The sequence below is a fragment of the Jaculus jaculus genome, chromosome 5 (assembly GCF_020740685.1).
Source record: "Jaculus jaculus isolate mJacJac1 chromosome 5, mJacJac1.mat.Y.cur, whole genome shotgun sequence".
Lineage (NCBI taxonomy): Eukaryota > Metazoa > Chordata > Mammalia > Rodentia > Dipodidae > Jaculus > Jaculus jaculus.
This window is the reverse complement of record NC_059106.1, coordinates 156,273,400-156,289,744: the sequence shown is the minus strand read 5'-3', so window position 1 is coordinate 156,289,744 and position 16,345 is coordinate 156,273,400. Positions and strand designations below refer to the sequence as shown.

The window sequence follows — 16,345 nt, the reverse complement described above, 5'->3', positions numbered from 1 at the left end:
TCCAGACACATGTGCTACCCTGTGCATCTGGCTGCATGAGGGTACTGTGGAATTGAACCTGGGTCCTTTGGCTTTGCAGGCAAGTACCTTAATCATTAAGCTGCCCTCTCCATGCCAAAAGTGGGATTTCTAAAAGCAAACTTGAATTAAATCAACATTCTGCCTTGAAATCAGCGGACCGGACACCTGGCTTCTTGCTGAAGCTCGTTGGGTTTCATTGTTGTCTCAGAACACCCTCACTTCTCACCAGCCTCACCATGCCCCCCCCCCAGTCAAGCCCATCTCCAGTGTCCCAGCTGCCCAGAAACATGCTCTGAGTCTCTCCAAGGGCTCCTGCCACCCTCTCCACCCATACCAACCTCCAACCCTGAGAGTTCAACTCAAAAATGGCTCAGGGCTGGAGAGATGGCTTAGAGGTTAAGGCATCTGCCTGCAAAGCCAAAGTACCTCAGTTTGATTCCCCAGGACCCACATAAGCCAGAAACACAAGATGGCACATGCGTCTGGAGGTCGTTTGCAGTGGCTGGAGGCCCTAGAATGCCCATTCTCTCCCTCTCTCTCATTCTCTCTCTCTCTCTCTCTCTCTCTCTCCCTCCCTCCCTACCTACCTACCTCCCTCCCTCCCTCTTTCTCTCTCACTCTCTTAAATAAGAAAAGAAAAAACCAAAACTCCCTTTAAAAAAAAAGATAGCTAAGACGGAATCTCTTAAACCTCCTTCCTGCATCCTTGCACGTCAAGCTATGTAGGAGGTGAAGATGCTCATAACTAATGCTGGTGCGCACCTCACAGTTCATTATAAACAGGAAGACATGCTCATGGCTAAAGCCAGGCCGGACATCACAGTCCATTCAGTGTAGTAGCCACTGAGACCATCAGAGCAAAATGGCTGTGAATATCTCAGTCTGGATGATGGCTTCTGGAGAACCAGTTTCATCCTGATAGGGGATATTTGGGCTCTTAACCCAAAGATGTAAAGAACAGAAAAGGTCAAGGGCAATCAGGAAGGGGACCGGGACAAGCTGGGGGCAGGGGTGCTCTCCCAGTTCTCATACCCCAGCGTCAGATCTACCCTCCCCAGCCCACTGGAGCTAACGATGCTCCTCGTCTGCAGCATGGCCCGGACTCACTCCACAGACGCTGGCCTGGCAGCTCTGAAGCAGGCTTCTCGGCAAGGACAGGTGTCTCTATCCTGCCGGGAGGTCGGGGAAGAGGTGCTGACATGTACCACGGAGTTCCACCTCTGTTCCATAAATCCTACCCTTCGGTGATGAGCTCTTCAAAACGCATGGATTAACAGTAGTCTAAAATCCGCGGAAATATGACCTGCCTTTTTTAAAGTTATTCTTGGAACAACTTACTTAGCTTGCTAATTGCTTGAATCGGGTTGAATAATGACCACCCAAAGGTAATAAGTGCTCATCTCTGGGGTTTATTCACGTGACTTTGGTGGGCGAGGGAGGAAGAGGCTAGAGATGTGGTCAAAGGAAGGGCTCTGTGCTGAAATTAACCTGAATGGCACAGCGGGCCACATACACAGCCTCACAGATGTCCTGCCACAACGGCGACGGGAGATTTTATGCGTACACAAGGGCACAGTGCAGAAGACCACGTGCAGAAGAAAGGAGAGGGCTGGGGAGGTGCTTCATGGAGGAGCCTGAGTACCGGGGTTTGGATCCCCAGGCAGGCCCTGTGTAAAAGCCAGAAGCCGTAGCAGGCTGTTGTAATCCCTGCAGGCTCACGGTGAGCTAGGAGGCAGAGACAGAATTTCCCTCCCCCAGAGGCACACGGACCAGCTAGCGCGGCATGGGCAGCGATGAATAAAAAAGAAGGAGAGAGCCAGGCGCGGTGGCACAGACCTTGAACCCCAGCACTTGGGGAGGCAGAGGTAGGAGGATCGCCATGAGGTCAAAGCCAGACTGAGATGGCAGTGAATTCCGGGTTATCCGGGACTAGAGTGAGACCCTAGCTTGAAAAAAAAAAAGAGAGAGAGAGAGAAAGAACGAACTTGAGAGACCCTGCCTCAAACAAAGCAGAAGACAAAGAGCAACATCTGAAGTTGTCCTCTGACCTCCACGTGTGTTATGACACAAACACTCCTGCAATTATACACATGAACACACACACACACACAGAGGAAGTAGACATAAGAGTGATGAGCCCACACACCAAAAAATACTACGGGCCAGCAGCCGCCAGAAGAGATAAGAGCAGATCCTTTCCCTGGAACCACCTTAAAGGACTCCCAGCCCTGCCAGGACTTTGATTTTATTTAGACTTCTGGCAGCTATAACTATGAGAAAGTTAATCTTCTCAAAAGTGACAGGGCAAGTTTGTGAAAATATGTTAAGGTAGCCACAAGAAACTAATACGCTCTCTAGAATCTTTGCTTCATGTCATCTCTGGGGAGTATGTTTCCAGACTCTGCGAGACCCTCCTTGTCCCTCGTGGACAATGTCACTTGTTACCTGCAGCCTCTCTCTGCTCCTCACTCCTCCCCTTCATGGCAATCTTGGGAACTTCTGACAATTCATTTTGTCACCACTAGCTCCCATAAGAGCCCCACTCCCACGGGCGAACCAGCCTGTGAGGATTCTTCTCCCTCCAAGATGGGACCCCAAAGAAGGACCCCATGAAATTCCAGTAAGTGCTTAGCACAGTGAAGTCCCCTCTTTAGTGGAAAGGAGAGGGCAGGTGGCTCTTCCCACAACCCGTGTGCGATCTCAACTCGGCGATTATCAAAATCCTAAGTGCGTGCTGAGCTCCAGAGTTCCATGGACTCCTTGGATGGTTTTTCTAGTACTTTCTACTGCTGAGCAAAAGCAAGACACAGGCTCCTTTAGGTAGCATGGGCCTATGAAGTACACAACTTCACACTGCTGAGATGAACATACAAATCAGACACAGTTAACAGGAGGAATGGGTTTATTTCAGCTTACACATCTAAGGCAAGTTCCATCAATGGTGGAAGAAGCTGGCTCTCATTCAGAAATCCAAGCACGGATAGAAAAATCACCACCAGCCAAGAAGCAGCAAACACAAAGCCTGCAACAAGCGGGATCCTCGGAGTTCAGACCTTTGGGCTGGAATTCAGCTCCACCCCCAATCACACTTATGGGCTGCACCCCAGGATCTACCCCCAGCAACACTGTCTGCAGCCAAGTGATTCGAGACCCAAGTTAGAAGCTTTAATAAAACACCTGAGTCTATGGGGGACGCACATTCAAACTACCACAGGCTAGCGTCTGATAAACCCAAAGTATATTGAATGCTGTACCCAAAATATACAGGGAACACCCTTAATCCACCCGCTCTCATATCTCAGCAGAAGGGTATGTCATTAGGACATTGGCTGTCCCCTCATAGATAAAGAAAGAGCACAGCACCACAAATAGCTAGCTTAGAAATGACACAAATTCAAGCTAGCGAAGTAGACTTTCTATGGAATGAGGATCACTTCTGCATAATTGCGAAGTCAAAGCACCTTAACTTGAACCAAAACAGGGCCTCTCCGCAGTTCCCAATCATCTCCCAGCTCCTCTCAACTGCTTGTTCTTCCTCCCACCCTTCCTCTTCCCTGTCTCAAAAGTGACAGGACATGACAGTGGTGTGACTCAAGTGGAGAGCATTCCCCGGGGCCTATCCTCACAGCATCCATTCAACCCTGGCCTTGGGCCACCTGACAGAGACAGAGGCAGGATGGAACCTGGTACCCTACAGACAGGTCCACACCCCAAGCCTGGGGACGCGGACATGTTACCTGGTTGGGAAAAGGGTCTTTGTAGATGTGATAACCTTAAAGGTGTCAAGAGAGAGGGGAGTTATCCTGTATTAACAGGGTGGTCCCAAAGGTCATCAAAGGTGAGTTTAAGAGGGGACGAGGGTTGGAGAGATTAAGGCGCTTGACTGCAAAGCTAAGGACCCATGTTTGACTCTTCAGGTCCCACGTAAGCCAGACGCACAAGGTGGCACAAACACACAAGGTCGCACATAAGCACACAACTTGGCACACACGCTGGAGTTCAGTTACAGCAGCTAGAGGCCCTGGTGTGCCAATTCTCTCTCTTTCTCTTTCTCTCATAAAAAAAGCCTAGTTTGTTGAGCTTACCTCAAAAGTTTTTTTAAAATTTTAAAATGGGGGGGGGGCAGGGAGTGGGGGAGGAGAACAGAAAGCCAGGCTATGAGGCAAAGATGGGTGTGGCCACAATCCCGCGAATGCTAGCAGCCACCAGAAATCAAAACAGGAAAAAAGGAGGCCCCCTGTAGAGTCCATGGTGGGAGCATAGTTCTGTCACCTTGATTTAGAACAAAAAAAAAGATGATTGTAGACTTCTCTGAGATACAAGAGAATAGCTTTCTGTTGTGTTGAGCCACTATAACAGTTGCTGGGATGAATTTCCAAACCAGACACAGTTTATGGGAGGAATGGTATACATTTGAAGCTTACAGATCCAGGGGAAGTTCCATAGTGGCAGAAGGAGTTGCCCCTCCCCCTTTACAGATCCAATCAGAAAGACAGAGAGAGAGAGAGAGAGAGAGAGAGAGAGAGAGAGAGAGGGAGAGGGAGAGAGGGAGGGAAAAGCAACCACCACCAAAAGTGAGCAAGCCCCCTTCAGGAGCCCCAGGCAAAACCCCAGCACTCTGCATATCTTAGGCTGTAACTCAGGTCCTCCAGCCTGGTGGCTGAGGATACAAATTACAAGCTTTAAAAAACTCCTGAATCAACTGGGGGACATCTATTCAAACAACCACAGCCACCAAGTTGGAGGTAACTTGTTACAGCAGCTCCATCGTTCAAGGTCTTGGTTCCCGGGTCCAGAGCTTCTCCAAGAGCGTCCTGAAGAGCTAAGCAACCTCATGCGGGAGAAGCTTGTCTCCAGATCTTTAAAGAACTGGCTCGTTTGCATTCAGCCCAGCGCGAACAAGCTCTATGTTGATAATACGCAAAGTGGAAGGCTGTTCTGATTACACAGAACCATTTAATCAACCTCGTGTGTAACTGCCGAAATGGGGGGGAAATGAATGGGAAATTAAGGGGAAAGCAATCAGTGATCGGCAAGGGGAGACATCAAGTTTAATTTGACAGTAATCAGAGAGTTGCGGCAAACAGATCAACCACTGCTTCTATCAGGGTAAAAGGCAGGGTGCGAATGGGGCTCTGACTGATAAAGGAAGGGTGTTAGGCAGGAGGGTTTGAAGGGGAGTGTGTTACCAAACAACAGTAAATAAGCGAATCTGGGAGAGAAAAGACCAGGGCAGCAGTGTGCAACATCGCCAGCTGAGAACACCCGGTCTGCTGGCTGGAGATGGCTCCGCAGGCAAGAGCGCTTCTAGCACAAGCAGGAGGGGCCCTGAGGCGCCCAGGCCCAATTCGCCAGCACTCACACAAACAAGTGTGACCACGCATGTCAGCAGCCCCAAGCCAGGGAGGAGCTGAGACCAGAGAAGCGCTAGGTATGGCATCACCAAGTCATAGAGTCAGTGGGAGAGTCTGTCTCAAGGAACCATGCAGATGAGCGATGGAGGGGGACCCTTGATAGTCTCCTCCGGCCTCAAAGTGTGCCTAAGACTCTACATCTGGCCATAATTGTGTATACTCAACACCCATGCACGTGCACACGCACGCGCGCACACGCACGCACACGCACACACACGCACGCATGTGTGCGCGCGCACATCACAGTCTGGTCTGTGTGTAGGGAGGACGTACGCCCGTAGGTGCTCAGCTGGCATGTGTGGCTAGGGAGAGTAGAGGTCAGGGGAGTGTCTGCACCTAGAAGCTGTCTTGAGCACACTGAGAAAAGCCAATTCTAAGAGATCTGCGAAGCCAAGACTTTAGCCCTTCAATGGCTCCAACACATAAAGCTTCCCAGAATTTTACATAGCACCCTATTTCCAAATATTGCCCCCAAGTTTGCACCAGGAAAAGTAGGGAAGTTGAGCCAGGGCGTGATGGGACACACCCTTAATCCCAGCACTGGGGAGCTAGAGGTAGGAGGATCACCATGAGTTCATGGCCACCATGAGTTCCAGGTCAGTCTGGACTAGAGTAAAAACTTACCTCAAAAAAATAAAAAGGAAAGAGAAAAACAGGAAAGTCTTGCAGAGCCCCAACATATGAACCAAGTTATTCCTCAACTTTGGCAATAACAAGAAATAGCAGGCAGGAGAGATGGTTCAGTCAGTAAAGTGCTTCCTGAGCAAGCACGAGGACTGAGTCTGGATCCCCGGCACCCATGTGTAAGCTGAGCATGGTGGTGCATCCCAGTCCTGTACTGGAGCAAAACAGAGCTTTCAAGCTACTCTGTCTAGCTGCGTTGGTGAGCTCGGGGTTCAAAAAGAGACCCTGTCTCAAAAGCAAAGTAGAGAGCAATGAAGGAAGATATTCGACGTGGACCTCTGGCCACCTCATGCACACACACGTGGGTATGTGCACCCCCGCACGCACGCACTCACACACGTTGCCACATGCATGTAAACATACACACACGCGCATTTACAGAAGACAAAAGAAGCAGCATGTCTCACAACATGGCAACTCTCCGCCTTCCTTCCACTTTACCTGTCCAAATCTCTATGGCCACCAGGAAGGGAAGAGACCAGCAGACCAACTTTTAAATAACTCAGTGAGTTCCCAGGAAAGAACGTAAATGCCCCAGGACGATGAAACAAGTAGATCTGAAAACCACTAAATGGTAGAAACGGAAGATAAGAGGGTGCTAAGCAGGGCAAAGAAGCAGGCAGAGGGCTTTGGCTGGCATGGGATGGCACTGTTGCTCTCCAACATGAGACAAGAGGAGGAAAGGGTGCTGCCTTTCAGACCCCATCCAAGAGTCACATAAGAGAGATTCACTGCAATGCCTTTGTTGTACATTGGAGGAGAGGTTGCTAAGAGCAATCAGAGGGTGCACACAATCGTATGATTGGAGACATGGTGCGCACTCATGAACCAGCTGGCCCCTAAGATAATGTCCATGAAGCACTTAGTACAGTATCTTGCTCCTTAAATTGATTCCATTAGGATCATTACCATTTAACTTTCAATGAATCAACCTGCGGAGAGCAAAAAAAGCACTCCACTCAAGGCAATGGGTGAAAAATGTGCATTTCCTTGACCCACCGTTGAATCTACATGAGAAGCCAGAACCGCCTAGCGTTTTGGATTCTCTGAAGGAGCGTTGCTTCTTCATCCCAAGGCAGTGGTCTATCCATCGACTCTGTCGCCATGTTTAAATGTTGACTTGGTGGACGGTGTGACATGGGATCAGAGTTAACAGGATTTTACACTCAGTGCTTTCTCACTCCCCCCCCCCACCCGCTGCCTTTAAAACTCATGACTTTGAGCCATATCAAAGAACTATTGACGGCTGGAGAGATGGCTTAGTGGTTAATGTGCTTGCCTACAAAGCCAAAGGACCTCGGTTTGGTGCCCCAGGACCCACGTAAGCCAAATGCACAAGGTGGTGCATGCATCTGGAATTCGTTTGCAATGGTGAAGGCCCTGGCACACCCATCCCCCCCCCTCACGCACACACACATACACACATAAATAAGTAAATAAATAAATAAATAAATAGAATTGGTGATATATGGAACCTCCAAAATGAAAAGTCAGGTGGAAAACAGTTCTTCCATGTGGCTGAGAGAACAAAAGCATCATACAGACGTTCTACACATTATATACTGGATGCTGTATTCCAGGGAGTTTGTGTGTCCATTAAAGCCCTCTTGAGCTCTAAAGCTTTCAATAATCACAGTGCACAGGTAATGAAGGTCCTGAGCAACTGAACTCTTGTGTGTGCGCATGCACGCGTGCATGTGCACGTATAATGTGTGTGGTGGTATGGCAAGTGTGGCGTGCACAGGCGTATGCGCCGATGTGTACACCCCAGAATGAGTGCACACAGAGACCAGAGGGCAGCACCGAGTGCCCTCTCTGCCTGACGTTCATCCGTGTATTTCCTTGACAGAATCTCTCCCTCTGAGCTTACAACTACAGATTTTTGTTGTTGTTGTTGTCGACATTGTTTGTTTGTTTTCCTTTTTTTTTTTTTGAGGTAGGGTTTCATTCTAGCCCAGGCTGACCTGGAATTTACTATGTAGTCTCAGGGTGGCCTCAAACTCGCAGCGATCCTCTTACCTCTGCCTCCTGAGTACTGGTATTAAAGGCATACACCACCATGTCTGGCTGAGCTATGGTTTTCTCTGTATCCCAAAGGAGTGGAGTTACAGATGTACATAACAACCCTTAGCTGTTTATGTGGGTGCTGAGAATTGAACTCAGGCCCCATGAAGCCCTCAAGGCTTGGGCAGCAAACATTCTGAACTGTTGAGCCATCTCTCCAGCACCTGAATTCTTTTTACATGGAAATGGGCCCCAAAAGAACTTTTTATCCAGAGCTCTTTGGTTCCTTTTATGGGTGTAGTGCATGTGCATGTGTGTGTGTGTGTGTGTGTGTGTGTGTGCGCGCGCGCGCACGCACGCATGTAAGCCAGAAGGTAACCTCGGATGTCATCCCTCAGGTGCTAGTTTTTAATACACCTGTTTTGATACAGGGTCTCTCATTGGCTTGGAGCTTGCCAAATAGATTGAACTGACTGACTACTGAATCCTGGGAATCCTCCTGTCTCCACTGCCCAGTTCTGGGATGACATTCATGCCACCATGCCGGCCCTTTGTTTATGTGGGTTCTGGGGAGCAGATTCAGGTCACCTAAGTGAGTTTGGCTTCTTTTTCTCTGATTACACATGAGAAAAATGTCACGTGAGGACACCCAAGAAGATGGCCATCTCTAAACCAAAGTGACCGGCCCCTGGGGAAATGACCCTCCCTGTATCTTTTTATTTACCTATTTATTCTTATCTGCAAGCAGAGAGAGAATGGGGCACCAGGGCCCCCAGCCTCTGCAAACGAACTCCAGATGCATGTACCAACTTTGTGCATCTGGCTTCACGTGGGTACTGGTGAATCAAATCTGAGTCGTTAGGCTTTGCAGGCAAGCGCCTTAACCACTGAACCATCTCTCCAGCACCCCACTCCCTTTATCTTGACCTCAAGTGTCCGGAACCATGTGAAAATAAATGTGTTATTTAAGCCACCTAGCTCATCTGCGTAGAAGCCAGGGCAGACACCAGCTCCGTGAGCACCCTACATTTCTACAGGGTTCCCCACAGTAAGAACAAATGGCTGGGATCAAGCATGGAGGGCAGAGGAATGCGTGTCTCTTTAGAACACCCTAGTCCTCTCAGGAAGGGCACAAGAAGGTCATGCAAGGACACAGTAAGAAGGTTATATGCAGAACAACAACAACAAAAAAAAAAAAACCCAAATCTGCCAACACTTTGTAGTTGGACCTGAATCTCCAGGACTGTGAGAAAGGCACCACTTGTTATTTATCTAACGCCATGTCTGGATTTCTTCACAGAGACCTAGCAGACTTGCACAGTTGCTACCATGGCCTATCTTGTAAACCTCATTACACACAATAATAGGACAGTGCCACATTGCATGAATTAAGAGAAAAAGAAAGGAAGGAAGAAAGGAAGGAAGGAAGGAAGGAAGGAAGGAAGGAAGGAAGGAAGGAAGGAAGGAAGGAAGGAAGGAAGGAAGGAATGAATCCCACAAAGCCAGGACGAAACTGACAAGTGACCCAGGGCTCTGCCTCTCCAGCCCCAGCCCGAATTTAGTGTAAAAGGGCTGAAAACTTCCCTGATTAGCCTGACCCAGTGGGGAGTTTTGAAAATAAATTGGCTTCACGCCTTCTTCCCCAGAAATGATGTGTGTGCGTGCACCAGAGTGGAACGTGCTCCTGTGTAGAGGAGACTTATTTAACAGGAAGCAGAAAATATCCTTTTGCCAGCTTTATAATTAATGTTCATGTTCCTCTGATTCACGGAGAAAGGATGCTAGACAGCAACCACACATGACTGTCTTTTACAGGGACCCATTAACTGCTGCTATTTATGTAACCAAGCTCACCTGCTCCTGACCCCCGGCTCTCCCTCCGGCCTCCCTCCTGCTGCAGAAAGCCAAAATTCACCTTTTTTGTAAATGAGTGGAATGAATTTCTTTCCCCTACTTTTGAAAATGGGGGATGGGGAGAAACTTCCTTCCCCAGCTGACACAACAGAGTTCATTAGGATGTATCGTTGCAACAAGGGGGCACTGGGCAAAAGCAAGAACCTCAACTCTATTTTAAGAAGAAAAAAGGAAAACAAAGCAACAACAAAGTGAGCTCTTGTGGAGTTGGGGAACCCTCCCATGTCCACCTGTGTGGTGTTTGGAAGCCAATTTTCCGGGGGGGGGAGTTCTTGTTGAATGACCGACTCCAGCTCCAGTTCACTGGACAAATCACCCTGGAAACCCATCCTGCTGGTGGGAAACAAGAAACTAGCTCCTGCAAGACAGGAAAAAAAAATACAAAACGGAGCGTTCTGAGATAGGAAGGCAACTGCTGCGCGGCCCAGACAGCTGTGTGGTGGCTGAAATTCTTAGCAAAAGCCTGTCTACTTCAATATGCAGTCTTCCTTCTTTGTAGCCAAAATGCCTTTGTAAGCCACAAGGATAAAGAAACCTTAAGTAAACTCAAACGCCTGCCTAGACCCGCTCACAAACACTCAGGAATCTTGTGGAGAGATAAGGAGATTTTCTGTATTAAAAAAAAAAAAAAATCCAGACAGTAGGACTAATGAAAATAGTGATGAAAACATCATTTCTCTTCCGTTTTGGAAAGTTCAAAAGGCCCAGCTTACAGCACAGACAAGTGTCTAGAGACCATGAGCAATTCATCCCAATACTTCCCACAATGCTTGACCTCTGCAGCTAACCTGGAAATATATCAGTTAAAATACTACATGTGGGCTGCAGAAATGGCTTACTGTTTATAGTGCTTGCCTGTGAAGCCCAAGGACCCAGGTTCGATTCCCCAGTATCCATGTAAGCCAGATGCACAAGGTGGCGCATGTGTCAGGAGTTCGTTTGCAGTTGCTGGAGGTCCTGGCACATACACACACATTCTCTCTGTCTCTCTCTCTCATAAATAATAAATTATATATATTTGCCTTTTTAAGGTAGGGTCTCACTCTAGCCCAGGCTGACCTTTATAGTCTCAGGGTGGCCTCGAAATCATGGCGATCATCCTACCTCTGCCTCCCAAGTGCTGGGATTAAAGGCATGCATCACCATGCCCAGCAATAATAAATAATATTTTAAAATACTAAGTTCAGAGCAAGGGCGATAGCTCAGTCAATACAGCCTTGCATGCCTGAGACTCTGAGTTCACACTCCCAGTAACCACATGAAGCTGGGTGTAGCAGTGCACGCTGTAATCCTAGCACCAGGGACGTGGAGAGAGGAGCATCCCTGGAGCTCCCTCACTAGTTCATCTAGCCAAATCAGTAAGCTCCAGGTTCAGTGAGAGAGTCTCAAAAATAAGGTAGGTAGGGTGAAGGAGATAGACACTGAGGATACTCAACACCTACCAAACCACAAACCCAGAGGCTCCTAAGAGCCCATCACTGAAGTAGATTTAAAATGCTCCCAGCGTGGCTCGGGGAATTTTGTGGAAGATGGGGTGGAATGTTAGGGCCACAAGTTGGACCATTTTGCACAGAGACATTGCCCCCTGCCGCATAATGCATGACCCACAGTTCCCGTGGGGTTGACCTGCATCCCCAATGAGGAAGGCCTCTTCAGAAAAGGGTTAGGGAAGAGGGAAAGATGGGACCAACATGTGTTGTTTGCATACTAAATATGTCCATATCTAATTTTTTTAAAAAAAGATAGATGGGCTGGAGAAATAGACGAGTGGTTAAGGCGCTTGCCCGCAAAGCCTAACGACCTGGGTTCAATTTCCCAGGACCCACAAAAAGCCAGAGGTACAATGGTGCACTGCAGTTCATTTGCAGCGCTGGAGGCCCTGACTTTTCTCTCTCTCCCCTTTCCCCCCACCCTCTCTCTCTTTCCTTGCAAGAAAATAAATTTAAAAAATTGAAAAAGGGCTGGAGAGATAGCTTAGCAGTTAATCACTTGCCTGTGATACCTAAGGACCCCAGTTTGAGGCTCAATTGCCCAGGACCCACATTAGCCAGATGCACAAGGGAGCACACGCGTCTGGAGTTTGTTTGCAGTGGCTGGAGGCCCTGGCATGCCCATATTCTCCCTCTCTCTCTCTCTCTCTCTCTCTCTCTCTTTCTCTGTCTCTTTCTCACTCTGTCACTCTCAAATGAATAAATAAAAATAAACAAAATTCTTTTTTTAAATTGAAAAAAATGAGGTAGAGAGCTATGGAGGAATTCAACTAATAGCATCCTTTGGCCTTCACATGTGTGCACACACATGCACATGAACATGTGTACACACATAAACATGCACACCACATATACATGCAGAATACCCCATAACTAAACACTGATTTTCTTCAATCCTCATCCATTCCCCAGCAGTCCTTTCTGCCCCTGTTTTTCCAGTCCAGCCCCATATTGGCAACAGAGAAGAAGCCCAGGATTACATAATCTGAAATCCAAAGGACAATGAGGTGGTTTTGCATGACTAACCCCCACCCCCAGCCCATTGAATTCACATGGAGATGGGCAGCTTCCTCGCTGCCCAAAGGACGTGCCAAGGTGGGCATCCTACACCTAGGTCATCCTGACGCAGTGTCCCTAAGATCATATCTACACCCATTACACCCCGATAAAGCTCTTGTGGCTGAAGCTTGGTCATTTCCATCTATGCCTCAAGCAGTCGCTTCTCTTCTCTTTTCTCCCCATCACAATCAGTCACCAAGTTTCCTCTTCTAGAAGGTTCCCTTATGGCCAGCCCCGCTGCTGCAGGTTGGCCTCCCACAAGGCTGTCCGGTGTTTGTGCCCTTGTCCCTCTCCTTTCCTTCACACACTGAGGTCCCAGAATTTTTTTTTTCAGTCAACCTGAGCCAAGAAATCTTTATTAAGGCCAAATTCCTTACTAAACAATTAAAAAATCTGCATGAACTGGAGCCAGTCTCCTCCCTGCTCCCTCCCTCCACTTTTTTTTTTTCTTGATAGAAATTTTATTTTGACTAGCTGATATTCAATCAATTCGTGTTTACCTCCACTGCCTTTGCTCAAATAAAGTTTCCATTCTTCAAATGCCTTTACATAAAGTCATAGTAAGGTATTTGCTCCTTTGTTTTTACTCATTCTTTTTTCAAAGTTTTTTTATAAGTAATTTTTTTATTGTTATTTATTTGCATACAGAGAGGGAATGGGTGCGCCAGGGCCTCTTGCCACTGCAAATGCACACCAGATGCATGTACCACCTTGTGCATACGGTTTGTGTGTGTATTGGGCCATCGAACCTGGGTTGTCAGGCTTTGCAACCGAGTCATCTCTCTACCTTTAGAGTTATTTTCATAGTGGTAAAAACATGTAACATAAATCCATCTTCAAATTTTCATTACCAGGCCAGGAAAACCCACTGGTCCCTGTGAGCAACAAAACTCTGGTCTTCCAGGGCTCCGGCATCTGAATGACACAAGAGAAGCCCCCGGCGCCCGACCACGGCCCTGAGGCGGCATTGAAACCACAGTTCACCCACATGTCGAGCGCTGCCAGCCATATCCTATAGTCGCTGCTAAAAAAAATAATAATCGTAATCCACATGCCAGCTTCCCTCTCTAGGACACTGGAGATCTTCCCTGCAGAAGTCACGAATCCCGCACTTGGGATCTTAGCCCTCTCTCCTTGGCTCAGAGTCCTAGGCCCGGCCTGTGGGATGGAGCTAAGTAGCAGAGTTCCTTGTTTGGGGGAGGAGATGGGGACAGTTAATAAGTCCTGAAATCCAGCCTTTTTCACCAAACCAAGGAGGGGTGGGGGGAAACAGCCAACAGGTGAAACTAACATATTCTGCGTAACCCAGTTTATCTGAACTGTTCCCATGTCAGCATGTGGACCATTGTTCTGAATCCCTCACAAGCCTGTGTGCATCGATGCCTGCGTGTTTTATACTTACAGCACGTCTGCGCCCCGGATCGTTTCAAGTGCTCATGGCCACTCATGGTGAGACGTGACTTTGTGAGCTGCAGGGAAGTTCTAACCGTGTGGCTTCACACAAATCACTTGCTCTCTGAGCTCAGGTCCCCCAGCACACTGCCTGCGCAAGACCTAGCTCTCAACCAGAGAGTCTGGCTAAGGAATGAATGAAGGGTTACAGACTGGGGAGAACTAGCCCAGAAGGCCAAGTGTTTGCTGCGCAAGCATGACCTGAGTTCACATCCCCAGCATGCAGGTAAAATGCCAGCTATAGTGCTATGCACCTATAACCCCAGCACTGGGAGGCAGAGCAAGAGGATCCCTGGAGTTCACTTGCTAGCTCGTCTACCTAAATTAGTGAGCTCCAGGGTCAGCGAGAGCTCCTGTCTCAAAGAATAAGGTGTACGGTGACCGAGGAAGACCCTGGATGTCAACCTCTGGCGTACACATGCATGCGCACATATGTGCACGGGCATCCACACAGACGAGAGCACCCCCACACACGTGAACATGCATAAGCACACACCCCTACCACACACGCATCTACTTGCAAAACAAAAAGGAGGAGGCATAAAGAGATGAGAAACACTCCAGCTTCTCATTGGCAAAGGGCAACTGAGATTACCCAGCGCTCGCAGTAAGAGCCTAGCCGAGGTCACAGTCCCCACACTGAGGAATCCCAGGCAAGGAGCCTGAGCACCATAAGCCCCAGTTTGTGCATCAGTCATGTAGGGACAGTAATGATGGCCAATGTTTATCATCAGACCACACAGTGCCACACAGTGAGAATCCATCCCCGTGGTTACAGCTGAGTAAGCAGCAGTGACAACAAAGTGACAATGGTACCCGGTGGACAGTGGCCGGTGTGGTGCGGGGGGGGGGGGGGACAGAGAAGTCAGCACAGGAGGTGGGAGGAGGAGAAAAGCCCACAAATGACCTACACAGCGGCAGGAAAGGACAGTTGAACTGACAGCTGTGTCCTGTGAACACAGAAGTCCTTCCGTCCCTCTCATGTCACTCCCCAGGCTGCTGGACACACATTCCCATGAGGTCCCGGACACCCCTCTGCAGGGGGCTTCCTTCCTCTCCACCTAAATCACACCCTGTCGATGGCGGGGGTGGGGGGCAACCCCGGTTAGAAAGAGAAAAGTAGGCTTTTCCCGCGCTCTGCTCTGATTTATTATTCATGTGCATTTATGGTGTCGGTCTGAATAAAGCAGAATTTGTGTTTCTGGGAGGCCTCCATAAATCCTCCTGGTCTCCTTTGGCTGGATGAAAGACTAAATGCTCTGCCCCCACCGAGGGTGGATCATGGCGAGGAAGGGCACGGAATCCACAACCAGAAGACAGGGGAACTTGGTGGGAGGTGGGCGTGTGTTTGCACACCGGCATGATCAGGGTAGGGTTGTGTGGGAGAAAGGCCCGACTGAGGCCCTAAGACTCGGATCTCTATTCTTTCTTCATTTCTCTTAAACATGTTTTGTTCACTCAGCTGCTTCCATGAATATTTCCCAGGCTGCCACACATCGGGTGGCTCAAGCCACTGACATCTGTTGTGGATGACTCTGAAGGCCAGAAGCTGGAGATCAAAGCGCAAACCGAGGCAGCATCTTGTGATGCCTCCTTCCTGAGCTGGTAGATAGCGTCTTGTCACTGCGTTGTCACACGCTGTGGTGGTTTGAATGTAAATGTCTCCCACAGTCTCAAGTGCTTCTGATTAAGTTTCCTGTTCAGTCCCCAGCTGGTGAAAAGCCTTTGGTGGGTGGAGCCTTGCTGGAGGAGGTGTGTAATTCAGGGTGGGCCTTAATGTTTATTAGTTCAGCCCAATGGGTGTTCAGAGCTGCCTCACTCTTACTGCATTCTCATTCCCTCTCTCCCTTTCTAGCTGATATATGAGGATGAGAGCTGGTTGCCATACATTCTCCATCCACCGTGCTGAAATTTCCCCTCGAAACTGTAAGCCTATTGAAATAAGCCCTCAGGTAAGCTGTTTCTAGTCAAGAGTGTTGTCCCAGCAATGGGAAGGTAACTGCTATGCGCGTCTTTCCTCGACGTGTCGGTGTATAAACTTCCTCCTCTTATAAAGACACCAGTCAAATTGGAACAGGACTCATTCTAAGGATGTCACTTCTACTCCTCTTAAAGACACTGTTTGCAAATATAGCCACGCTCCATGGTACTGGGAGTAAAGGCTTTGACTATGAATTTGAGGGTCAGGGGTGGGGAGACAAAATAATAGTCAATGAAACTTTTCACAAATGTCAGTGGTAAGAAAGAAAGTGACAAGCCAGGATCGGTGGCACCCACCTTTTATCTCAGCACTCCACTCGGGAGGCA

At 48.5% G+C, this 16,345-nt stretch overlaps 1 protein-coding gene across 2 annotated transcripts in view; it reads right to left on the bottom strand.

The window, feature by feature from the left end:
• Hunk (hormonally up-regulated Neu-associated kinase) overlaps positions 1-16,345 on the bottom strand; it is a 118,874-nt gene that overhangs the window by 67,236 nt on the left and 35,293 nt on the right. The window lies entirely within an intron of this gene.